This window comes from Papaver somniferum, chromosome 3, assembly GCF_003573695.1.
Source record: "Papaver somniferum cultivar HN1 chromosome 3, ASM357369v1, whole genome shotgun sequence".
Taxonomy (NCBI): Eukaryota; Viridiplantae; Streptophyta; class Magnoliopsida; order Ranunculales; family Papaveraceae; genus Papaver; species Papaver somniferum.
Genome location: NC_039360.1, coordinates 161,233,873 through 161,260,319, shown reverse-complemented (window position 1 = coordinate 161,260,319; position 26,447 = coordinate 161,233,873). Strand labels below are relative to the sequence as shown.

The window sequence follows — 26,447 nt, the reverse complement described above, 5'->3', positions numbered from 1 at the left end:
GGAATGGAGCCACCTCGAAATCAAGTGGTTTGGACCACCACTAAGAACTTGGGTTCCTCCTGATCAAGTACCACTGATAAATCATCCATCCATGCATTGAGATTTTTCGTATTCTTTTAGACTTGCCGCCAACATATCATTAAATTTGGCCACCGGTACGTACCATTATTAAGCTTGAAAATTCCATGTGATCAATAATTCTAAGATGCAATGTCAGGAATCTCGTGGTGTCCCGAGGTAGTAGTACATATGTCGCGATGGCTATATGGGCTTAATGTGGCCTTATAAAGTGGACGTTATAGAGAGGATGTATTTTTACAATGGTTCTAGGCGTGCCACCTCACCAAACAACTCTAAAACAATTAGGACACAAACAGGTGGACCTCTAGACTGGGAATTTATAGTGAGTCAGGATTTTGGGTCCTACCTGTGAGAGAGTTGTTTTAATATTGTTTAGAAGGACCGTATGCCAAGAATTTTTGGTAATTTTATAGCTCAGCTGCCCCATTGTCTACTACAGGTTACAAGCTGGTCCCTATGGATAATATAGAAGCCAATTATTGGCCAGGAAAAGCTTAAAACTCAATAAAAATATATGAGAGGAAATGTTTCTTTTACATTGAAATCATTCTCTCCCGTATGTTTTATTGTATTTTAAGGCTTTGTCATGTAAATAAGTGGCTCTTATTTTGTGCATATATGAATAAGATAAAAAAAACCATATTTATAGCTCGATTTGTTTTTGAATAATTTCTTCCTTAATTCAATTTTAGGCCACATAATGCTTTTTCCCCTGCTTCGATTTTATTTTCAAATAATTTGATTCTTAATTCAATTTTTTACAGATTCTTGTTAAATTGCAACTTTTTATTAATTTGATTAGCCAAGTAATTTAGCTACAACATGTTAAGAGTTCATCACTAGTAAATCAAATAATGAAACTAAAAATGTCACTTAAACACTCATCAGCGATTTGCACAAAATCAGATTTAAGAAATCCCCGTTTGAAATAACCACATCCTGCACAGACATTATATCTGAAATAAAGCTATTTTAGATCGGTGGGCGGACGCAAGCAACATATATAATTGCACACATCTTATTACATTTATTTGTGAGGAGAAAATTGCATGTACGTGCATTTTATATCACATGCAAACAACCCCGAACACTGCTTCAAAAAGAAAAAAAGACCCGAAGATTGAAAATATCACAGAAGTGAAAATTAAAGATGGGCACATAAAAATACGATATGGCAGCAAGCATACTAGGAGGAGAAAATTATTTACAGCATTTTGGGCAGCTACAGCACGGCGTGTACTTGCCCTTTGGGCATATAAGAAAAACTTTTGGGCAATAAATTGGTAATTTGCATCTAACGAGAGAGCAGTCTGGTTTCGGGCACTTATTTATTGCTTCAACCTCCTCAAGTATCATCCCTGGATGATTTTCAATTAAATGATAATCAGATTCACCAACAAAAAATGTTCAATTAGTAATGTATACATATATTTGTAATTAATAAAAGTTAAAAGATTCTAGACTTACTGCTGGACGAAGAGGTGGGCATGGCAATTAAGACAAACAGGAAGAAGCTTAGGAAAACACTCATCTTCTCCATCAAATCTAGACTTACAATGATGCTTTTCTTTTTCTTGTTTGATGAATAATGACGATGATCGGGTAGTGGTACCTGACCTCTATATATGGTAATACTAGTCTATGAATTAACAATATCTATTCAGAGAATAGGATAAGGAAATCTTGTTCTTTTAATAATGCAAGGGATAAGAGAGTCGTTGCATACCATTCTATGGTCGATATATGGATAGAGGCGGCTTCTATGCTATTTGCAAAAACTAACCCTGATGAAGTTTGGCTTCGAGTCCTAAACTTTTTGGCACGATCGTGCTCGACTAACTTAATTACTACCAATGAAGTCCACCATAAATGATCACTCATACTTCGACTTAGTGTTGGCCATCAACATAGGAGACGTTTTTTTTTGTTCTTTTTCTTTGGACAATCAACATATTTCAATTCATTCAAATGAAAACCTAATTACATGTTCCCTTACAAAAATAATAAAAACATCAAAATACAAGACCATCAAGATCTTAATACAAATAAGGACATCAATTACAAGTACACCGCGAAGAGAAAAATAGGACATTAAAATAGGAGATGCTGCTAGTGAAAGAGCCACCTTGAGATCAAAAGCCCCTTGGACCATCCCTACAAAAGTGAGTTCGTTTATGTTTTTGATAGCACATTTTGTGCCAATTATAGTACTATTGACAACCCATAATATATGAATATATATCATGCACTGTTTTCCTCTTTGGCCGCTTTGAAGTTTTTCTGGTTCATCCCTGGATGCTTGCCGCTGATATAGAATGATTTGTATCGAACATGCATGGAAAATCTGATGCTAATGCAAACACTAATGCAGATGCACAATATATATTATAAAGGCATGCAGTGTTATATAACACACCGTATAACCTTCTTCTATATGCATTGTCAAATTAAAGTGTGGACGTTGCTAAAAAAAATTTATGATTATACGAAATCTATTTAGAATCTGAAAAATAATGAACCCTAATGAAGGTTAAAGGGGAAAAAAACATTGGGAAGATGACGGTGGGCGTTTTACTACCCATATAAGGTATAAAAAAATTAAGGAAATCAAGGCGGTCGCTGACATATCCTAACCAAGGCTAAATTAAGGAAACTTGAATTTTTCATTTTTGGGTTTCTTTAAGACCGACGTCCTTTCCAGGCTAAGTTACGGAAACCCTTTCCTAGTCCAAAATTGTTTTGATAAAACTTATAAATACTGTTGTTTGGTTTGCAATAACTTCAAATCCAACTTCTGTGAAAGTCACACGAGAGGTAAAAACAGCATACGAAACTCTGGTAATACGATGGCAGCATCAAGGATAATTCAAAAGGAATTGAAAGACCTAGAAAGAGATCCGCCAACTTCTTGCAGTGCTGGTCCTGTAGGTGAGGATATGTTTCATTGGCAAGGCACCATAATGGGACCAACAGACAGCCCTTATGCTGGTGGTGTGTTTCTCATAGATATTCACATTCCAAGAGATTACCCTTTCAAGCCACCGAAGGTAACTTTCAAAACCCATGTTTTCCATCCAAACATCAATAGCAGCGGGAGTATCTGCCTCGACATTCTCAAAGAACAATGGAGTCCCGCCCTTACCGTATCCAAGGTGCTGTTGTCCATCTGCTCACTGCTTACTGATCCAAATCCTGATGATCCCTTGGCCCCTGAGATTGCGCACATCTACAAGGTTGACAGAGCCAAGTATGAGACGATTGCCAAATCATGGACATATAAATATGCTATGGGATGAAATAATATGAATCCACTGAGTCTGATGTCAATTATCACCTCTATGTTACGAACTTCGTTTTTATGTTTCTCCATCTGCATGTATCTTTTTTATCTTTTTCCTAAGTACATTCTGAATCAGATTTTCTAATGAATAATAATCAGTTTTCTTCGTATATCCTAATCAATTTGAATAGCAGTACTAGCAGCTGTTACATGTAATTAACTGAATGCAGAAGAATATAACTTAAGAATACGTGCATGTGTTTATGCACTCTTGTGATCATTCTTTCAGCATCGTAAGTCCTTATGACTCACTTTGATTTGAGTGCACATTTCATATTCGTGATCACTACAAACAACATATGACCGCATACAATTATTTATTACATCCAACATCAGGTTAATACACTACTTACTACTACACGGAGTTTCTTACCTTCAAATAGCGAGAAAATACTAATATAAAGGTACGTAAAATACAAATACGATTTAGCAGCAAGCTACGTCAAATTAAGAGACTAAAACAGAATACCATCCAAGCAATTCAAGGAACATATATGTAGAATTTTGGTATGTGGTATCCAGGATTCAACAGCATCTTGGACAGCCACAGCACGGCTTTTTTTTTTTTATACATAAACGAAAAGATAGATTACTGCCTTGAAACCAACATACAGATGTTTTGTGCCTCCCAGATTTGAGGACTTTGAGTTTTATCACCTAATAAAGTAAGATGCTGAAGGTCTGAAAAGTTTTTGGACTGATTGAATGTCCTTACTACTATCTGGTTTGTCGCACGTACGGTAACGAGGGGGGTTCGCGTCTTTGGGCCTAAAGGATCTTTAGAAACTCATACGTCCTACAGTCGAGTCTCTAAAGTGCCTCTCGCATACGCTCGAGTCCCAAGTAGTCTTTCTTCGGCCACCTTGCATAGTGTTGTTTATTAGATTCTTGCTGGGGCCTATAAGGTTGAAAATTCTGCAGTTCAATACAGTTTCCCCTGGAGTGCATTTTGTGACGCTATGCAATGCCCTTCCTCCTTGCTATGAGATCTTACTCCTCTGATTCTTCTTCCAATAATGTCTTTAGGGGACCCTGAAATAGTCACACTTACACCAGTTAGACCTGTAACTGAGTTAAATATAGACATATAAGCAAAGGTGGTGAACAGGTTATGGTTAACACCAGGATGTCTGGCATTATCTATATAAATATTTTCAGGGGCTCTTGTAACTATTTTTTGATAGGAGATTAAATGTTGCCGAATGAGAGTTGCAGTGGCATTTTGGGTTAGGTGTTAGACCCTGGAAAGTAACATCACACCTTGCTATCCAAGTAAACCAGCATAAAGTATAAACTACATTTTCCCATCCTCCCCAATGGGTGGTTGGGTGGATTACAGAGAACCAAGAGGAGCACCAGTTGGTAAGAGTATCAAAATTCAAAGCAGAAGCATTCAAATTTAAAGAACAGTGAGCCCAAACTGCTCTTATAAAATTGCATTGCATTAACAAATGTTCTCCTGTTTCAATATGAGTCCTGCACATCACACAAGTGGGGTTAATATGAGGGATATAAGTATAGATATGCCCATTGAAAGGAAAGATTTTCTGGTGCAATAATCAGAGGTTATTAAATAAGTCAAACTGACGAATATACTATATTCGGAATCCTATCGGTTACCCAAAACACATGATTTATGCAAATGAATGTATACAGTTTACTGAGTGCAAAAAATGATATAATCGGAAGCTAAAATATATAGTAAAACAGCCGAATATAAATAACCGGGAGATAACTTTAATCGATAAACATCCGATTTTCAAGTTTTCGGAAATTTTATTTTGAGGCCACTGTTATATTCGGCAGTCAAATAATGTTAAACTATTACCGATTGTAAAGGATAAGAATACTGAGTTTTGAAAATTTTTGAGGAATTCGTTTTTGGGGCCATTCGGGGGTAAATAACTCTACATAACTACCGAATGTAGATTTTTTTGGAAAACCAGTTCGGGGTTTTTTCTCATATTCGGCAGTAAACTTCTATCTTGGAACTACCGAATATACATATTTGGTACTCAGTGTGTTATATTCGTAAGTTTATTCGAGAAATTATCTACCGAATCTGGATAGTTCATGGCATTCAATGCATGCAATAATCGGTTTTTCTTGTTTACAAAAGCACACAAACGCATGCAAATCGAGTATTTGAGTTTCTTAACACAATACCTGTGTTTTACATGCATCGTTAGCTTCAATATCAGGCGATTCTCCATTTTCTTCCATGAAAGGGTCGTCTAGGTTTTCCTCTCCACAAAAGTTTGGATCATTCAATAGATACTCAAAATCGTCTTCTCTAAAGGGTCGTGAACCCTCAACATTTTGTTCTTCGCCATGATTATCACCTTCTTCTTCATATCCATCCATTTTTGTAGTGATAAAATGGGTTATCTTTTTTTCCTTCACCTTCTTCTCTATAACTCTAACAACTCAAAAATGAAAAAGAAATGGGAAAAATGGTACAAAACTCATTCTAATACTGCACCGACTACAATCGGAAGTCTGGGTAATATTTTGGCTTCCGATTGCAATCGGAGGATAAAAATGTTATCATATCCTCCAAATATATAAGGGTAATTTCGCCATTACGAATTACGCGAGATAAGGGTTGGCTACATTTTCCCTTTGGGTGACCTTTTTTGTTTTATTGTTATCCCCTAAATCCTTTTGAGTGGCCCCTAAAAACGCGAGGCATTTTCCATGTGAAACTTTTTATTCTAGGTAAAACTTTCATGTCCCATATTTTTCCAGTCAAAACATCTTTTTGTTGAAGCTTTTTCTTATCCATGCAAACATTTATTATTAAAATTGCCTTGTGGATTGTCCATCCCGTCAAAGTATCTTCATTGTCCTTATTAGGGTGAATTGTTAGAATTTTACTAATAATGTCCCAATAAAAGAGAAGTTGTGAGGTTTGAGTATTCCAACCATCTCAGTCAAGAGATCTGAAACAAGATGATAAGGACCATCAATCCCATTCCCATTAAGAGTGATAGGGTTTCCTTCCGGATCAGGTATCCATTTATCCTTCCATATGTGCACCTTTTTTCCATTCCCAACTTCCCAAATCCTATTCTCCTTAATTAACATTAGACCTTTATAAACTCATTTCCTTGCCCAAGATCATCTCTCATTACATGAGGCATGGAAAGCAGGAAGAAGCTTTGGAAAATACTCATCTTCTCCATCAAATCTAGACTTACAATGATGCTTTTCTTTTTCTTGTTTGATGAATAATGACGATGATCGGGTAGTGCTACCTGACCTCTATATATGGTAATACTAGTCTATGAATTGACAATATCTATTCAGAGAATAGGATAAGGAAATCTTGTTCTTTTAATAATGCAAGGGATAAGAGAGTCGTTGCATACCATTCTATGGTCGATATATGGATAGAGGCGGCTTCTATGCTATTTGCAAAAACTAACCCTGATGAAGTTTGGCTTCGAGTCCTAAACTTTTTGGCACGATCGTGCTCGACTAACTTAATTACTACCAATGAAGTCCACCATAAATGATCACTCATACTTCGACTTAGTGTTGGCCATCAACATAGGAGACGTTTTTTTTTTGTTCTTTTTTTTGGACAATCAACATATTTCAATTCATTCAAATGAAAACCTAATTATATGTTCCCTTACAAAAATAATAAAAACATCAAAATACAAGACCATCAAGATCTTAATACAAATAAGGACATCAATTACAAGTACACCGCGAAGAGAAAAATAGGACATTAAAATAGGAGATGCTGCTAGTGAAAGAGCCACCTTGAGATCAAAAGCCCCTTGGACCATCCCTACAAAATTGAGTTCGTTTATGTTTTTGATAGCACATTTTGTGCCAATTATAGTACTATTGACAACCCATAATATATGAATATATATCATACACTGTTTTCCTCTTTGGCCGCTTTGAAGTTTTTCTGGTTCATCCCTGGATGCTTGCCGCTGATATAGAATGATTTGTATTTGAACATGCATGGAAAATCTGATGCTAATGCAAACACTAATGCAGATGCACAATATATATTATAAAGGCATGCAGTGTTATATAACACACCGTATAACCTTCTTCTATATGCATTGTCAAATTAAAGTGTGGACGTTGCTAAAAAAAATTTATGATATACGAAATCTATTTAGAATCTGAAAAATAATGAACCCTAATGAAGGTTAAAGGGGAAAAAAACATTGGGAAGATGACGGTGGGCGTTTTTCTACCCATATAGAGGTATAAAAAAATTAAGGAAATCAAGGCGGTCGCTGACATATCCTAACCAAGGCTAAATTAAGGAAACTTGAATTTTTCATTTTTGGGTTTCTTTAAGACCGACGTCCTTTCCAGGCTAAGTTACGGAAACCCTTTCCTAGTCCAAAATTGTTTTGATAAAACTTATAAATACTGTTGTTTGGTTTGCAATAACTTCAAATCCAACTTCTGTGAAAGTCACACGAGAGGTAAAAACAGCATACGAAACTCTGGTAATACGATGGCAGCATCAAGGATAATTCAAAAGGAATTGAAAGACCTAGAAAGAGATCCGCCAACTTCTTGCAGTGCTGGTCCTGTAGGTGAGGATATGTTTCATTGGCAAGGCACCATAATGGGACCAACAGACAGCCCTTATGCTGGTGGTGTGTTTCTCATAGATATTCACATTCCAAGAGATTACCCTTTCAAGCCACCGAAGGTAACTTTCAAAACCCATGTTTTCCATCCAAACATCAATAGCAGCGGGAGTATCTGCCTCGACATTCTCAAAGAACAATGGAGTCCCGCCCTTACCGTATCCAAGGTGCTGTTGTCCATCTGCTCACTGCTTACTGATCCAAATCCTGATGATCCCTTGGCCCCTGAGATTGCGCACATCTACAAGGTTGACAGAGCCAAGTATGAGACGATTGCCAAATCATGGACATATAAATATGCTATGGGATGAAATAATATGAATCCACTGAGTCTGATGTCAATTATCACCTCTATGTTACGAACTTCGTTTTTATGTTTCTCCATCTGCATGTATCTTTTTTATCTTTTTCCTAAGTACATTCTGAATCAGATTTTCTAATGAATAATAATCAGTTTTCTTCGTATATCCTAATCAATTTGAATAGCAGTACTAGCAGCTGTTACATGTAATTAACTGAATGCAGAAGAATATAACTTAAGAATACGTGCATGTGTTTATGCACTCTTATGATCATTCTTTCAGCATCATAAGTCCTTATGACTCACTTTGATTTGAGTGCACATTTCATATTCGTGATCACTACAAACAACATATGACCGCATACAATTATTTATTACATCCAACATCAGGTTAATACACTACTTACTACTACACGGAGTTTCTTACCTTCAAATAGCGAGAAAATACTAATATAAAGGTACGTAAAATACAAATACGATTTAGCAGCAAGCTACGTCAAATTAAGAGACTAAAACAGAATACCATCCAAGCAATTCAAGGAACATATATGTAGAATTTTGGTATGTGGTATCCAGGATTCAACAGCATCTTGGACAGCCACAGCACGGCTTTTTTTTTTTTATACATAAACGAAAAGATAGATTACTGCCTTGAAACCAACATACAGATGTTTTGTGCCTCCCAGATTTGAGGACTTTGAGTTTTATCACCTAATAAAGTAAGATGCTGAAGGTCTGAAAAGTTTTTGGACTGATTGAATGTCCTTACTACTATCTGGTTTGTCGCACGTACGGTAACGAGGGGGGTTCGCGTCTTTGGGCCTAAAGGATCTTTAGAAACTCATACGTCCTACAGTCGAGTCTCTAAAGTGCCTCTCGCATACGCTCGAGTCCCAAGTAGTCTTTCTTCGGCCACCTTGCATAGTGTTGTTTATTAGATTCTTGCTGGGGCCTATAAGGTTGAAAATTCTGCAGTTCAATACAGTTTCCCCTGGAGTGCATTTTGTGACGCTATGCAATGCCCTTCCTCCTTGCTATGAGATCTTACTCCTCTGATTCTTCTTCCAATAATGTCTTTAGGGGACCCTGAAATAGTCACACTTACACCAGTTAGACCTGTAACTGAGTTAAATATAGACATATAAGCAAAGGTGGTGAACAGGTTATGGTTAACACCAGGATGTCTGGCATTATCTATATAAATATTTTCAGGGGCTCTTGTAACTATTTTTTGATAGGAGATTAAATGTTGCCGAATGAGAGTTGCAGTGGCATTTTGGGTTAGGTGTTAGACCCTGGAAAGTAACATCACACCTTGCTATCCAAGTAAACCAGCATAAAGTATAAACTACATTTTCCCATTCTCCCCAATGGGTGGTTGGGTGGATTACAGAGAACCAAGAGGAGCACCAGTTGGTAAGAGTATCAAAATTCAAAGCAGAAGCGTTCAAATTTAAAGAACAGTGAGCCCAAACTGCTCTTATAAAATTGCATTGCATTAACAAATGTTCTCCTGTTTCAATATGAGTCCTGCACATCACACAAGTGGGGTTAATATGAGGGATATAAGTATAGATATGCCCATTGAAAGGAAAGATTTTCTGGTGCAATAATCAGAGGTTATTAAATAAGTCAAACTGACGAATATACTATATTCGGAATCCTATCGGTTACCCAAAACACATGATTTATGCAAATGAATGTATACAGTTTACTGAGTGCAAAAAATGATATAATCGGAAGCTAAAATATATAGTAAAACAGCCGAATATAAATAACCGGGAGATAACTTTAATCGATAAACATCCGATTTTCAAGTTTTCGGAAATTTTATTTTGAGGCCACTGTTATATTCGGCAGTCAAATAATGTTAAACTATTACCGATTGTAAAGGATAAGAATACTGAGTTTTGAAAATTTTTGAGGAATTCGTTTTTGGGGCCATTCGGGGGTAAATAACTCTACATAACTACCGAATGTAGATTTTTTTGGAAAACCAGTTTGGGGTTTTTTCTCATATTCGGCAGTAAACTACTATCTTGGAACTACCGAATATACATATTTGGTACTCAGTGTGTTATATTCGTAAGTTTATTCGAGAAATTATCTACCGAATCTGGATAGTTCATGGCATTCAATGCATGCAATAATCGGTTTTTCTTGTTTACAAAAGCACACAAACGCATGCAAATCGAGTATTTGAGTTTCTTAACACAATACCTGTGTTTTACATGCATCGTTAGCTTCAATATCAGGCGATTCTCCATTTTCTTCCATGAAAGGGTCGTCTAGGTTTTCCTCTCCACAAAAGTTTGGATCATTCAATAGATACTCAAAATCGTCTTCTCTAAAGGGTCGTGAACCCTCAACATTTTGTTCTTCGCCATGATTATCACCTTCTTCTTCATATCCATCCATTTTTGTAGTGATAAAATGGGTTATCTCTTTTTTCCTTCACCTTCTTCTCTATAACTCTAACAACTCAAAAATGAAAAAGAAATGGGAAAAATGGTACAAAACTCATTCTAATACTGCACCGACTACAATCGGAAGTCTGGGTAATATTTTGGCTTCCGATTGCAATCGGAGGATAAAAATGTTATCATATCCTCCAAATATATAAGGGTAATTTCGCCATTACGAATTACGCGAGATAAGGGTTGGCTACATTTTCCCTTTGGGTGACCTTTTTTGTTTTATTGTTATCCCCTAAATCCTTTTGAGTGGCCCCTAAAAACGCGAGGCATTTTCCATGTGAAACTTTTTATTCTAGGTAAAACTTTCATGTCCCATATTTTTCCAGTCAAAACATCTTTTTGTTGAAGCTTTTTCTTATCCATGCAAACATTTATTATTAAAATTGCCTTGTGGATTGTCCATCCCGTCAAAGTATCTTCATTGTCCTTATTAGGGTGAATTGTTAGAATTTTACTAATAATGTCCCAATAAAAGAGAAGTTGTGAGGTTTGAGTATTCCAACCATCTCAGTCAAGAGATCTGAAACAAGATGATAAGGACCATCAATCCCATTCCCATTAAGAGTGATAGGGTTTCCTTCCGGATCAGGTATCCATTTATCCTTCCATATGTGCACCTTTTTTCCATTCCCAACTTCCCAAATCCTATTCTCCTTAATTAACATTAGACCTTTATAAACTCATTTCCTTGCCCAAGATCATCTCTCATTACATGAGGCATGGAAAGCAGGAAGAAGCTTTGGAAAATACTCATCTTCTCCATCAAATCTAGACTTACAATGATGCTTTTCTTTTTCTTGTTTGATGAATAATGACGATGATCGGGTAGTGCTACCTGACCTCTATATATGGTAATACTAGTCTATGAATTGACAATATCTATTCAGAGAATAGGATAAGGAAATCTTGTTCTTTTAATAATGCAAGGGATAAGAGAGTCGTTGCATACCATTCTATGGTCGATATATGGATAGAGGCGGCTTCTATGCTATTTGCAAAAACTAACCCTGATGAAGTTTGGCTTCGAGTCCTAAACTTTTTGGCACGATCGTGCTCGACTAACTTAATTACTACCAATGAAGTCCACCATAAATGATCACTCATACTTCGACTTAGTGTTGGCCATCAACATAGGAGACGTTTTTTTTTGTTCTTTTTCTTTGGACAATCAACATATTTCAATTCATTCAAATGAAAACCTAATTACATGTTCCCTTACAAAAATAATAAAAACATCAAAATACAAGACCATCAAGATCTTAATACAAATAAGGACATCAATTACAAGTACACCGCGAAGAGAAAAATAGGACATTAAAATAGGAGATGCTGCTAGTGAAAGAGCCACCTTGAGATCAAAAGCCCCTTGGACCATCCCTACAAAATTGAGTTCGTTTATGTTTTTGATAGCACATTTTGTGCCAATTATAGTACTATTGACAACCCATAATATATGAATATATATCATACACTGTTTTCCTCTTTGGCCGCTTTGAAGTTTTTCTGGTTCATCCCTGGATGCTTGCCGCTGATATAGAATGATTTGTATTTGAACATGCATGGAAAATCTGATGCTAATGCAAACACTAATGCAGATGCACAATATATATTATAAAGGCATGCAGTGTTATATAACACACCGTATAACCTTCTTCTATATGCATTGTCAAATTAAAGTGTGGACGTTGCTAAAAAAAATTTATGATATACGAAATCTATTTAGAATCTGAAAAATAATGAACCCTAATGAAGGTTAAAGGGGAAAAAAACATTGGGAAGATGACGGTGGGCGTTTTTCTACCCATATAGAGGTATAAAAAAATTAAGGAAATCAAGGCGGTCGCTGACATATCCTAACCAAGGCTAAATTAAGGAAACTTGAATTTTTCATTTTTGGGTTTCTTTAAGACCGACGTCCTTTCCAGGCTAAGTTACGGAAACCCTTTCCTAGTCCAAAATTGTTTTGATAAAACTTATAAATACTGTTGTTTGGTTTGCAATAACTTCAAATCCAACTTCTGTGAAAGTCACACGAGAGGTAAAAACAGCATACGAAACTCTGGTAATACGATGGCAGCATCAAGGATAATTCAAAAGGAATTGAAAGACCTAGAAAGAGATCCGCCAACTTCTTGCAGTGCTGGTCCTGTAGGTGAGGATATGTTTCATTGGCAAGGCACCATAATGGGACCAACAGACAGCCCTTATGCTGGTGGTGTGTTTCTCATAGATATTCACATTCCAAGAGATTACCCTTTCAAGCCACCGAAGGTAACTTTCAAAACCCATGTTTTCCATCCAAACATCAATAGCAGCGGGAGTATCTGCCTCGACATTCTCAAAGAACAATGGAGTCCCGCCCTTACCGTATCCAAGGTGCTGTTGTCCATCTGCTCACTGCTTACTGATCCAAATCCTGATGATCCCTTGGCCCCTGAGATTGCGCACATCTACAAGGTTGACAGAGCCAAGTATGAGACGATTGCCAAATCATGGACATATAAATATGCTATGGGATGAAATAATATGAATCCACTGAGTCTGATGTCAATTATCACCTCTATGTTACGAACTTCGTTTTTATGTTTCTCCATCTGCATGTATCTTTTTTATCTTTTTCCTAAGTACATTCTGAATCAGATTTTCTAATGAATAATAATCAGTTTTCTTCGTATATCCTAATCAATTTGAATAGCAGTACTAGCAGCTGTTACATGTAATTAACTGAATGCAGAAGAATATAACTTAAGAATACGTGCATGTGTTTATGCACTCTTATGATCATTCTTTCAGCATCATAAGTCCTTATGACTCACTTTGATTTGAGTGCACATTTCATATTCGTGATCACTACAAACAACATATGACCGCATACAATTATTTATTACATCCAACATCAGGTTAATACACTACTTACTACTACACGGAGTTTCTTACCTTCAAATAGCGAGAAAATACTAATATAAAGGTACGTAAAATACAAATACGATTTAGCAGCAAGCTACGTCAAATTAAGAGACTAAAACAGAATACCATCCAAGCAATTCAAGGAACATATATGTAGAATTTTGGTATGTGGTATCCAGGATTCAACAGCATCTTGGACAGCCACAGCACGGCTTTTTTTTTTTTTATACATAAACGAAAAGATAGATTACTGCCTTGAAACCAACATACAGATGTTTTGTGCCTCCCAGATTTGAGGACTTTGAGTTTTACCACCTAATAAAGTAAGATGCTGAAGGTCTGAAAAGTTTTTGGACTGATTGAATGTCCTTACTACTATCTGGTTTGTCGCACGTACGGTAACGAGGGGGGTTCGCGTCTTTGGGCCTAAAGGCTCTTTAGAAACTCATATGTCCTACAGTCGAGTCTCTAAAGAGCCTCTCGCATACGCTCGAGTCCCAAGTAGTCTTTCTTCGGCCACCTTGCATAGTGTTGTTTATTAGATTCTTGTTGGGGCCTATAAGGTTGAAAATTCTGCAGTTCAATACAGTTTCCCCTGGAGTGCATTTTGTGACGCTATGCAATGCCCTTCCTCCTTGCTATGAGATCTTACTCCTCTGATTCTTCTTCCAATAATGTCTTTAGGGGACCCTGAAATAGTCACACTTACACCAGTTAGACCTGTAACTGAGTTAAATATAGACATATAAGCAAAGGTGGTGAACAGGTTATGGTTAACACCAGGATGTCTGGCATTATCTATATAAATATTTTCAGGGGCTCTTGTAACTATTTTTTGATAGGAGATTAAATGTTGCCGAATGAGAGTTGCAGTGGCATTTTGGGTTAGGTGTTAGACCCTGGAAAGTAACATCACACCTTGCTATCCAAGTAAACCAGCATAAAGTATAAACTACATTTTCCCATTCTCCCCAATGGGTGGTTGGGTGGATTACAGAGAACCAAGAGGAGCACCAGTTGGTAAGAGTATCAAAATTCAAAGCAGAAGCGTTCAAATTTAAAGAACAGTGAGCCCAAACTGCTCTTATAAAATTGCATTGCATTAACAAATGTTCTCCTGTTTCAATATGAGTCCTGCACATCACACAAGTGGGGTTAATATGAGGGATATAAGTATAGATATGCCCATTGAAAGGAAAGATTTTCTGGTGCAATAATCAGAGGTTATTAAATAAGTCAAACTGACGAATATACTATATTCGGAATCCTATCGGTTACCCAAAACACATGATTTATGCAAATGAATGTATACAGTTTACTGAGTGCAAAAAATGATATAATCGGAAGCTAAAATATATAGTAAAACAGCCGAATATAAATAACCGGGAGATAACTTTAATCGATAAACATCCGATTTTCAAGTTTTCGGAAATTTTATTTTGAGGCCACTGTTATATTCGGCAGTCAAATAATGTTAAACTATTACCGATTGTAAAGGATAAGAATACTGACTTTTGAAAATTTTTGAGGAATTCGTTTTTGGGGCCATTCGGGGGTAAATAACTCTACATAACTACCGAATGTATATTTTTTTGGAAAACCAGTTCGGGGTTTTTTCTCATATTCGGCAGTAAACTTCTATCTTGGAACTACGGAATGTACATATTTGGTACTCAGTGTGTTATATTCGTAAGTTTATTTGAGAAATTATCTACCGAATCTGGGTAGTTCATGGCATTCAATGCATGCAATAATCGGTTTTTCTTGTTTACAAAAGCACACAAACGCATGCAAATCGAGTATTTGAGTTTCTTAACACAATACCTGTGTTTTACATGCATCGTTAGCTTCAATATCAGGCGATTCTCCATTTTCTTCCATGAAAGGGTCTCTAGGTTTTCCTCTCCACAAAAGTTTGGATCATTCAACGGATACCCAAAATCGTCTTCTCTAAAGGGTCGTGAACCCTCAACATTTTGTTCTTCGCCATGATTATCACCTTCTTCTTCATATCCATCCACTTTTGTAGTGATAAAATGGGTTATCTCTTTTTTCCTTCACCTTCTTCTCTATAACTCTAACAAATCAAAAATGAAAAAGAAATGGAAAAAATGGTACAAAAATCATTTTATACTGCACCGACTACAATCGGAAGTCTGGGTAATATTTTGGCTTCCGATTGCAATCAGAGGATAAAAATGTTATCATATCCTCGAAATATATAAGGGTAATTTCGCCATTACGAATTACGCGAGATAAGGGCTGGCTACATTTTCCCTTTGGGTGACCTTTTTTGTTTTATTGTTGTCCCCTAAATCCGTTTGAGTGGGCCCTAAAAACGCGAGGCATTTTCCATGTGAAATTTTTTATACTAGGTAAAACTTTCATGTCCCATATTTTTCCAGTCAAAACATCTTTTTGTTGAAGCTTTTTCTTATCCATGCAAACATTTATTATTAAAATTGCCTTGTGGATTGTCCATCCCCGTCAAAGTATCTTCATTGTCCTTATTAGGGTGAATTGTTAGAATTTTACTAATAATGTCCCACTAAAAGAGAAGTTGTGAGGTTTGAGTATTCCAACCATCCTCAGTCAAGAGATCTGAAACAAGATGATAAGGACCATCAATCCCATTCCCATTAAGAGTGATAGGGTTTCCTTCTGGGTCAGGTATCCATTTATCCTTCCATATGTGCACATTTTTTCCATTCCCAACTTCCCAAATCCTATTCTCCTTAATTAACATTAGACCTTTATAAACTCATTTCCTTGCCCAAGATCATCTCTCATTACATGAGGCATGGAAAGCATTAGTTTTAGAATATTACCATCCATTCATAGTTTTAGAATACACTGAGTTAGGCCGGTGAAAGAGACATCGTCCATTCCTCGCAATGAGAGACATGTTAAAATGGTCCAGGTTTTTGAGACCATTACCAATCTTATCTTTCTGTTTACAGAGACCCTGCCAATTCTTCATATAAAAACCCCTTTTACAATCATGTTTCCCCCACCAGAAATATCTAATTATACCATTAGCTCTTTAAGTGGTTTTCTTAGGGAGAATAAAAGTATACATGCTAGCACCACTTTGGCCATAACATCTTTTCCCGGAGGAGAAAGAGTTTTCCCATTCCAGCCCTTAGCTCTACCTTCCATTTTTTCTAAGATATTTGCAAAACCTGTTATTTTAGATTAATTGGTGAAGAGAGGCCCCCTAAATATTTATCATTAAGACTGATTTTTTTTACTTTTAAGATATCAATTATTTCTTTTCCAAAACTATTACGAACATGCGAAGTGAAAGAAATACCAGATTTAAAGAAATTTATCATTTGAACAGAAGTCTTACCATAATCATCAAGAACTTTCGACAGATTTCTACCCTGAGAGATGAAAGCCCTAGTGAAAATAAGACATTCATCTGCAAAAAGAAGATGGCTTATAGAGGACAATTTGTATTAATTTTGAAGCCCGAAATAAGTCCACTGAACTCAGCATGGTCTTTGGTTCTTGAAAAAGACTCCATACAATTGATGAAGAGGTAGGGAGATAAAGGATCTCCCTGTCTAAGGCCTCTAGAGGGTTTACAACTCTTACCAGGCACCTCATTTATCAGAATACAAGATGAACTAGTACTTATGCATTTCATAATAAGATTATACCAACCCTCACAGAACCCCATCTTTTTAAGAAGAACAATTAGGAAGTCCCATTCTATCCTATTAAACGCTTTCTACGTATCAATTTTGAGGCTCATATAGTCATCATTATTCTATTTTTTCCTCATTCCATGGATTATCTCATGAGCAACAAGAATGTTGTCTGAGATAAGCCTTTGTTTGAAAAAATCCGATTGGTAGGGAGAGATAAGCCTATCTAGAAAAGGATTTAGTCTATTCGCAATTACTTTAAAAATTATTTTGTAAACAATATTACATAGGATAATAGGTCTATAGTCACCTGGACTAGAAGGATGAAGAACTTGGGGATTAAAGAAATGTGAGTCTGATTTAGTTGGGTAAGCATATGTCTACTAGCAAAAACAGATTGTACAGTTTTAGTAACATCAGAACTAACAATAGACTAATTTTTTTGAAAAAAACAAGCAGAGAAATCGTTCGGCCCATGGATAGAATTGGGAAGCATACCAAAAACAGCATTGTGTATTTCATCAATAGAAAGACAGATCATGAGTTCAACATTTTCAGCATCATCAATAGAAAAGGTACAAGATTTATAATTTCATAATTAAACACAAAAACATAAGTAGTGAGAAGAGATTCAAAGTGAATATTTAAACAATTAGCAATTTCATCTTTTTCTTCTATCCACTTATTATTATTATCATAGAATCCAACTATATTATCTCTCCTTTGGCGTTTAATCGCATTCTGGTGAAAGAAATGAGTGTTCTGATCTCCTAATTAGATAAATTTTTCATTACCCTTAATCTTCCACATCTCCTGTTTATAATCACAGAGTTTACATATTTCAGCAGTAGTAACCTGACTGCTATAATCATTCAGCTTATTATTATGATTAGATAAAAGGTTTTCCAAAGTGTGATCTAGATAGGTCAACTTGGTCTGAATATTACCAAACTCATTTTTATTCCATTTCCCAACATCTATTCTAACAGTTCTAAGTTTATTAGCTAGGACAATGCATGGGATCCCTGGAAACTAGTGTCCGAAGAGGATTTGATGATTTCTCTATAAGCAATTTCTTCTTGAAAGAAGCCAAAGTATTTAAAAGGCCTACAACCTTTCTGAGCAGGAATATCAGTGGTCAAAAAAATCGGAGAGTGATCAGATCCTTTTGGGTATAAATGCTTAACAAGGGTATTAGGAAAAATAGTGAGTCGGGGCCCATTAATCATCCCTATGTCTAACCTTTTTCCACGTGTGTTTAGTTCGCTCTTGATGGTCGGACCAAGTATACGGGAAACCCAAGAACCCAAAATCATGCAATCCTATGTTGTTGAAACCAGTATTAAAATTTCTTATTTCCATATCATTGGCAGCCTTACCACCTCTGTTTTCATCAGAATGCAGGATGACACTGAGATCTCCTAAGATAATCCAAGGATGTATCATATTTTGACCGATATGATTAACCATTTTCCAAGAGTTGGCTTTTCTATAGTCTATATTAGGACTTCCATACATACAAGTGAGAACCCAGTCTGATTTAGTTTTTTCATTCCAAATATGGCAATTTATTTGGTTATCATCCTTGTATGAAATGGTTAATTTGAAAGAATTATCCTAAGCAACCACAAAACCACCAGCAATACCCATTGGAGCTTGACAAGCAATATTATAAAACATGGATTGCTTTAGGATATCTTTGGGCACACAACTAGGCTTGTAAGAACCAAATTTGCATTTAGGTATTACCTTTGCGCACACTTTTATTGGTTTTGGGCACACACTTGCCACTTAAATATTGTGCACTTATTTACGACTTTCTGATCCACCTCCAGTATCATTCCTGACAGGTATATTGGATTAGTTAGTTGATAATAAGATAATTGTGCATTTACATGTGTGCTAAAAATCGAAGATTTTTTCGAAGATTTCTTAATAAGGGGTATAAGAAAGTTGTGTTACTGCTCGATGAAGAGGCTGGCATGACAATCAAGACAAACAAAAAGAAGATAAGAAACATACTGATCTTGGCCATAATGTACACAATAACACTCTTCTTTTGATGAATGATTATTTGTATACAAGTATATAAATATCTACGAATTCAAAAAACGGGATAAGGAAATCCTCTCCTTTTAATGAAATAGGTAAGACAGTCGTTATTCTTGGTTGCTTGACATATGGAGGCGGCTTTTATGCAATTTACAAAAATATTTCTTACCCTTATGTAACTTGGATTTGAGCCCCAAATATTATGGCACGATAGGGCCTGATCAAGTGTTAAACACTTAAGAGTCCACCATAAATGATCGCTCATACTTCAAGTCAGTGGTGATAATCTACATAAGAGATGCTAATATGGATGGAGCCCCCTTAAACACTAATGGATGGAGCCTACTATGAGTGGATACCCCTTCAAGTCAGTTCTGATTAGTGTTTTATGCTATTTTGAATGGTGTTTCTACTATTCCGCCACTACATTTCCATCCACGATTCCAAAAGTATAGGTGGTGTGAAAGATAAAAGAAAAACTCTTCCACCATAAGACATGCTCAGATACTAATGCAAGTTCTAAATCTTTATCAATGATCTGGGTATTGATTATTGATGAATAATACTAAGTAATAATCTCTTTATATAATCATAAATTCTGAATGAACCGCATGTTTAATCATGCCAAAAACCGCCCCCTTACAGTTTTGAAAAATGGAACCAAATGGACCCTTGCTGACTCCACGGGACATTGGATCCGCCTCTATGTGAGGAGGCGGTTTTTAACTTGTTTACACGAGCGGTCTGCTAGGAACTTCTCTTATAATTATCTTTTTACCCTCTCTCTGTTATTCGTTATTTGTTTAATTTTGTATGAGTCAACACGTTATGATAACGTCACAAGCATTGGATACCTACTTATACTAATTAATTTACTAAACGCTAGCTATGTCAAGAAACAAACACCAAACATCCGTATACAAAATAGTAAATATCATATAACAATCTACATCTAATAACAAAACATAAAACAATCCACTCAATAAAATAGTTGACATATTACATAAGAATTAAACATATGATATTATGCTGTTCGAGGAGAATTCAATAGGTAATTTAAGGTGCACGACGACAACATATTGGGCAGCCGCAGCACGGTTTGTAAAGAGCACTACTACATTTAATTTCTGGGCACCCATCTGGTGGATGAGCGCACGTAAAAGGGCACTCATCCGGTGGCTGAGCGCACGTAAGACCTTTGCAGATAGCCTTTTCTGGGCATGTAACTTCCTGATCCTCCTCAACTACCAGCCCTGATAGATCCATGCATGCATTCAATAATAAGTAACAAAAATAATATTAATAAACTAGTTACGTAAGACCTAGGTGTTGTTATCGAAAAAAGGCGTTGGAACCCAGCTAGTCGCTTGGCTATCAACCAAAAGCTTTGTATGAGTTTAAATAAAAATATAAAATAGTTAATAGGCCTATGAAATAAGTAGTTGCTCCTCTCTCTCCTATCTCTAAAATCTTTTATTGAAGAAAAAAAAAAGGAAAATTGGGAATATGTCCCGTATTCACTGATTGGTTTGGGGATCTATCCCATAACGGAAAAAATTAAAAAATTCATCCCACCCATCCAAATATTCCGTTAGGTAGTTTCTATGGCACACATGCGATTGCTCACGTGAAACCAAAAGACTATTAAGCCCTCAATTTCATATCTTCTAAAGATCGAACTGCATATTCTTTCGTGTCTTTGTCATCTCCGTCTCCCTAATCAAAGCAACTCTCCCCAATTTTCCCTTACTTAGGGAAATGATGTTTTTGTTGTAGATAAATCATCCTATCTATCATACATTTTAACGACGGGTGTATTTAATTTTTACACAGCCATTGATTAACGAGTGCAGAAAAGAGGGTAGTTGTGTTTAATGAAGCTATAGTTGTGAGTATTCACCCGGTTGAACATTAGACATCAGCGAAGGATATCTTTATAAGCTTGGCATCCAGAGACGTGCAACAAATCCAAATGACAGACAAAGATTTTGGATTGCCATAATTGTATCATGTCATCAAGTATACATATGTTGTGAAGATGGTCACGGAGGGGAGATGTATGAATTATTTAGTTTAATTTACATCATCAATTGGGATTATCATAATTAGATGTTTAAAGTGATTGATTTGTAACAACAAGATGATAAAACCATATTTGAGTTGTCAATTGAAGTTGAACACAAAGAATTGGAGTCTCTGCCATGGTTATGGCTTCGGTTAAAAATGAAGAACTCGGAAACTTTGATGACAAGGGTATACAGGGAACTTTGGGAGGGTCTTATATATTGCCAGGTGATATTTTGACCGGTCAACAACTAATACTGACTACTTAACCGAATATTTGGATGGATAGAATACATTTCTTAATTTTTTCTGTTACGGGATAGATCTCCAAACGAATTGGTGAAAATGGGACATATTCCCAACTTTTCCAAAAAAAAAACTCATCGTTCATAGCTTTCCCCTGCTCAGATTTGATCTTGATGACCAGATCTCAGCAGGTTAATATTATTAGCTTGTTTGTTGTTTGTTTTTTAGTTTAGATTATTGGTTTCTCACTCTTTTTCTCTGATTTTTTAGTTATTTTTCCTTTCTCCCTTTTCCAGTCGGAATCAAAATTTCAACATCAGTCTAGGTTGTTCATAAGTTTTCAGATCATGATGGTGGTGACGGCAGTCTGATTTCAGTTGGGGTTTCTAGTTTGCATTCAAGCAGACGATTTTAGATGGAAGTGTTCTTGACAGAGGGTGGTGGTGATTGTCGGAAAACCTGCTTTACATCCGTTTTTGATGATTTCACTGGGGTTTCTGTGCTTATGCAGAGAAGAAGTCATCAGGTTCTTGATCTTGTTTCAAGGTTCCTGTTATTGTTGAAGTGTTGGTTTTTGTTCTTGTTTGTGTTAATCCATAAAAAAAAATCCTTTGTTTTCAATCAATACCATTCAAAATCACTTAGTTCTTCGATCAAAGGTACTTGTTTACAACGAAGAAAAGGTAGCGACGATTTTGTAATGGTGATTTGGTTCGAAAGAGGATTTGCTTTCCATCGATGGATTGTTGCAGGTGGGAGTCTGGTGGAAGTAGCGGCGGAATTAGGGATTTGGTGACGGGAAGATACCTACTACCTTAGCTATTTTTTAGGGTTTTGGTTTCTTTGGGCTTTTATATGGGTTTTTCATTTTGGGTCGTTATTAGTTGATGGGTTTTCTTTTGTCCTATGAAAATTTGTACTGAGGGTTTCTACTTTCTATGTGGGTTTATCTCGTATGAGGGTTGGGCTATTACTTATTGTACCTAACAATTCTATATTATCTATAAAAATCGATCTTTACCGATCAGAAAAAAATTAATAATTTTAAAAAAATTTAACTAGATGAGGATGAGGTATCTATGACCCTCATCCAAGCTCATGAGTTCCATTTTTTCAATTTTCAATTCAATTGGAGATGGCTATGCATCTAAATCTTTTTGTGGGCTATACTAATAAAATTAATTTTAATTTTTATTTATGCGTAGTATACATATTGAAATATCATTTTATTTTATTGTCGCCGAAAGTAGAAAATTTATAAATTAAAAAGAAAAGGGATAATCCCCATAATACAGATGTAAAATCAGTTTAAGTATTAACGTCACAACTCCATAGAACCATTCTTTGCTTCGTCAAAATCTTAAGCTCACAACATCCATAGGTCTTTTAGTGTTAATTTTATACTTTATTTCATTGATATAGTACTTAATTTGTTACAACGGATGGTTCCACTAGAGCTCTTGGCAGGAATTTCATCTCATCACATACATATCAAAATTAAATTATAAGATAAAAGTAGTTGAATTTTTTTCTTTTTATATAAAAAGTAGTTGATATTGTCATGTATATATATACTCCCTAAAAAGTACGTACAACTCGGACTCTTACAAAACTATATAAAACATAGTTCTAAAATGAGAAACAATACAAGTTCTGAGGGCACCTACTGTTGGATAGGTGTCATGTAGCTTGCAAATTCTTCTGTTGTTTTAATAAATTTGGACTTAACCAAAAAAAGAAAAAGAAAATATAAAAGAAGAAAACTGAAATAGTGATCTTAATTCTAAAAGAAAACAAAATTAAGAGGAAAAACAATTTGGTAAACAATTGGACTAGGAAATTAAATAGACTTACACCATGTTTGTTTACTCCTGACTTATCTGAGTCGTCTGGATCTGAATCATCTGGATCTGAGTGAAATCGCCTGACTCATCTGGATCTGAGTCGATATGTTTGTTTTGAGTCAGATCTGACTCATCTGACTCGGAAATAAGTGAGTCAGTGGTTTGGTCCCATGAGTCAGGGGTATTTTGTTACCTGACTCAGATGAGTCCGAGTCAGGGGTTATGTCTGAGTCAGAGGTCGAGTCAGATCTGACTCAAAATGGAAAACAAACGGTCTGACTGCTGACTCGGTCCGAGTCAGGGATTGACTCAGATTCAGACGCCGAGTCAGCTGCAAACAAACAAGTTCTTACTGCTCCAAGAAGAGGCTGGCATGGCAATCAGGAAAAATAAACAGATGCAGATGAACATAATGATCTTGGCCATGACACACTGAATGATACAAGTTCTGAACCTTTGTCAATGATTTGGGTATTGATGAGTGATGAATAATACTAAGTAATCTCTTTTTATCAATTTCTTTGTACCCTTCTCTCCGTTCCTCGTTGATTTGTTTAATTTGTTATCGGTCAACACGTTATGATAACGTCAATTTGATTAATAGAATTTTTAGTTTGAATTCCAAGATATCTCCAGACTTGATGATGCACCTGGCTCGACATCTCTCTCTTAAAAATTGTATCCGTAATTTTTTATATTGGACACTCAAAAATGTGATAATTTTGAATACACAAATACAATATGGAAGTTCCAACCACCCTGAAAAAAATACAACATATGTATTCGGAAAATAGATATAGCAACAAGATACATCAGATTACAATACGGTCCAAGGATTTCAAGTAATTAAGATTACAAATATCGTAGTTACACGAAATCCTACAACTATATCATGTTAAGATTTAGTGAAATTATCTAAGATATCATAAGGGAAAAGCTTTTTATTAAAATTTAGAACGACAAATACAAAGATGAGATGAGGAACCCCTAACTTGGAAAACAAATAAATCTTTCTCTCTATTAAAAATGTTATCCCAGCTCACAAAAAATGTCTCTCTCTATACAATGGTGGTTGGCTCCTTATATAGGAGTTTACATAGTGGAGGACAGCTAACAAAGTTCCTATTTTCGGATCTGACGTGCGTTAATGACGCACGCTCACATTGGTATTTCTCGCACGTGCTTTTCACTACCGCACGAATCTTCATGCTTTTAGTGTGACCTTGTGACGTCATCTTTGATATGCTTTATGCATTCGTCTTCGCTTGATGGTAAAACGACTATTTCGCTTAATAACAAGGTGTGCGATATTTTACACCTACATTTTGCCTCTTCTCGCATCGCTCTTTCTGGAATGAGAAGCGGTAAGAGAAATTTTTCGGAATTATTTTGACGCACCATTTCATCTTTTTATATTCTTTTAGTTGTAGCTTTTTCCAGATTCTCGGCATCGCAGCCTGCACGTGTTATTTCCTCCACTAGCAATCTGACACGTCTCTGTTAACCGCCTCTTCATATCCGTCCGCTTCTAATCAACGTACAGATTTGGGAGAAATATCTCGAGAGTCGGGATACAATTCTTTATTTATTGCCATACGCTTTTTTTTTCTTCTTTTTACTTTTCTTCTTCAAGTTCTTCTTTTCTATGCAACTTTTTTTTTCTGATGTTGTTCATTTCTTTCGATCCATCCTTTTGTTTCTTCTTCTTTCCTACTATCTATTTCGCATTCTCTTCCAGTTATATCATCCATATCTTTCTCACCCCTTTTAGCTTTTATTCTTCATCATCATCTTGATCATTCTGATCATCTTGATTAAAATTTTTGTTGGATTTTTCTCGTAACTTATTTCCATTCTAAATATGCCACTCAAAGTCGGCTGGAAGAATGTTAAGGAATTTTAGATGAAAAAAGATTTCAAACGTAGGGGATTTACATTAACAATTCCCCTTGGATCAGAGCCCGTTACTTCGCTCGGACCTAAGTGGTTTTCGCTCGACCGGTGGAATGATCATAAAATCATTGTTTCGCTTGGGCAGCTCTCCGCTGGTCTTCCCATTCCTTTTTACAACCCTCAAAATCCTCTTTTTTATGAGCTTCTTTCTGACGCGAGGTTTTCGCGTAGTGTAGTCCAACTGAGTGGTTATTTTATCCGGATAATGATGGAGTATGCTCGTCGTGCGGCAGGGTTAGATCTGCTTACCCAGAAGAAGTAAGGAATCCGGAACGCGCACATAAATAAATTGTCCCTTCGGAATACACAATTGAGAACTTCTTTATCCAATATGAGGTGGTCATCGTGAAGAATGAATCACACCGCTGGGGAATTCATTTGATGAGAAAGGATGGTCTCGCAAAAAACAATAGGATCATGCGGGATGTTGATTTTCATGACTCCTTCAATAACACCGCTCGTAAATCGAAGGATGATCGTTGGGTGGATTACCCTATTATTCTTGAGGGTCCCTATATTACCGGTACGGGTGCGGATAGATCGATTAATCCCCTCCCTGAGAAATTTTTCGCTGAAAACCCTTGGGAGTTCAGGTGGCCTGAGAGGGAAGATGTGGTATGTTAATATTGACTTCGATCTTTCATTTTATTACCTTTTTTTTCCTCATTACCTTCCTTGATTTCAGATTACCAAGCTGAGGAGTAATTTTAAGTCGACTGGGAAGCAGAGTACGTTGGAAGCGTTAAATTCGCTCACAGATGAAATAAGAAATATTTTCTTTTAAATTTTAACAATATTGTTGCTTCTATTTCTTATCTTTATATATGTGCGAAGGTTGAAGCTGGAGACACTAGTGATCTCGGTAATGGAGATTATCCTTTGATGAATGAGGATGTTC

General features: G+C 36.1%; 2 long non-coding RNA genes and 3 pseudogenes across 2 annotated transcripts; 4 read left to right on the top strand and 1 right to left on the bottom strand.

Annotated features, from left to right (window-relative positions):
- Positions 1-1,068: 1,068 nt before the first annotated feature.
- LOC113361788 lies at positions 1,069-1,692 on the bottom strand. The gene is made up of 2 exons (XR_003365322.1): positions 1,549-1,692; positions 1,069-1,439 (listed from the first exon to the last, which is right to left on the bottom strand). It is a non-coding gene; the product is annotated as an uncharacterized LOC113361788 (long non-coding RNA).
- A 1,235-nt stretch (positions 1,693-2,927) lies between these two features.
- Positions 2,928-3,377, top strand: LOC113361786 (annotated as a pseudogene).
- A 4,536-nt stretch (positions 3,378-7,913) lies between these two features.
- On the top strand, positions 7,914-8,363 carry LOC113361785 (annotated as a pseudogene).
- A 4,537-nt stretch (positions 8,364-12,900) lies between these two features.
- LOC113361784 lies at positions 12,901-13,350 on the top strand (annotated as a pseudogene).
- A 7,908-nt stretch (positions 13,351-21,258) lies between these two features.
- Positions 21,259-22,797, top strand: LOC113361783. The gene is made up of 2 exons (XR_003365321.1): positions 21,259-21,943; positions 22,049-22,797. It is a non-coding gene; the product is annotated as an uncharacterized LOC113361783 (long non-coding RNA).
- The last annotated feature ends 3,650 nt before the right edge of the window (positions 22,798-26,447 follow it).